Genomic DNA, 1,269 nt, shown 5'->3' with positions numbered 1-1,269 from the left:
AGACCTTAGGTTAGGCATCACAGTGTTCACCTTGACTTCCTTAAGTGCTGATCGTTGCTTAGCCATTGTCCGGCCGGTATCAACCTATGTGTCAGTACAAGGCAGTGAGCATTTGTGTGTTGTCAGCCATTTTAGCTGTGCCGGCACCCATTTTCTCCTAGGTACCAGTTTTGTTTACATCCCGTGGTGATGATATCTATATTTGTACAACTTTTTCCAAGCATCTAGGTCACCTCCATCCAAAAATCCACACCCTTGTTAGGGTCACCTTTATTACCTGCTTCCTCTGTCTATAATAAGGTTTCTCTATGTGATGATGGCACGCCACTTTCTGGGGTCCGGCGAAAATTCTACCTGGGAAGGGAACAGGTGCAGCGGGGCAACGGAAGCAGATCAAAGACAGGAGGAAGGTTGCCAAGATGGCCCTGGCATTTGTGATAATCTTTACCATTGGTTTCTTGCCCATCAACGTCTACATCCTGTGGTGTCATTTCTGCCCCAGCTCCCAAAATGACTACAACGTCTACTAGCATTCCCTCAGGATAGTAAACTTCTGTCTGTTCTTCATCAACTCCTGAATCAATCCCATTGCTCTTTGCTGTGTAAGCACGTTATCTGCTGCTTCGTCAGCAGAAGGAAGCTGTTGCGGGACTTTGATGGCACAGAGTGCACCCAGGGTTCTAGATGCACCCAGAGATCTGTCGAGATGCCTCTGAGTGTAATTGGCTCCAAGAACAGAGCCCATTAAGACACTATCACCTCACACTCAAAAATACAGCCTTTCTGACACCTAAACCTTATCTAAGTCCATCGTCAATATAATGATCTTCTGTTGATAAGTATATTATTCCACATTAGTTTTCATACGTCAGTATTATGGAAACTTGTATTACTCATTCTAAAAAAGCTTATATTTCATGCTATTAAACATCATATAATGTACAATATCACCTGAATAGGAGATTTTCTTAATTTTAAAAGTCTGTACATAAACATTACTATATTGATTTTAAATCTATTTGCTTAAATTTCTATTATATTTAGGATATTGTTTTGACAACCATTTTCTCTTTATCATAATATATTAGCTTTTTCTAATTAACTTAAGACCATTCAAATTTAATTATTATTTATAATTACATATATCATGAACTTATCATAAACTATTTTGAGACATATCTCATCGTCCTTTGCAATGATTCCATATATATATATATATATATATATATATATATATATATATATATATATATATATATATATATATAT

The 1,269-nt window shown here is 37.0% G+C and overlaps 1 pseudogene; it reads left to right on the top strand.

Moving 5' to 3' along the window:
* LOC137627068 (neuropeptide CCHamide-1 receptor-like) overlaps positions 1–822 on the top strand; it is a 5,364-nt pseudogene extending 4,542 nt beyond the window's left edge.
* The last annotated feature ends 447 nt before the right edge of the window (positions 823–1,269 follow it).

Source organism: Palaemon carinicauda, chromosome 34 (genome assembly GCF_036898095.1).
Source record: "Palaemon carinicauda isolate YSFRI2023 chromosome 34, ASM3689809v2, whole genome shotgun sequence".
Taxonomy (NCBI): domain Eukaryota; kingdom Metazoa; phylum Arthropoda; class Malacostraca; order Decapoda; family Palaemonidae; genus Palaemon; species Palaemon carinicauda.
The sequence above is the reverse complement of the archived record's forward strand: the minus strand, read 5'-3'. Positions and strand labels throughout refer to the sequence as shown.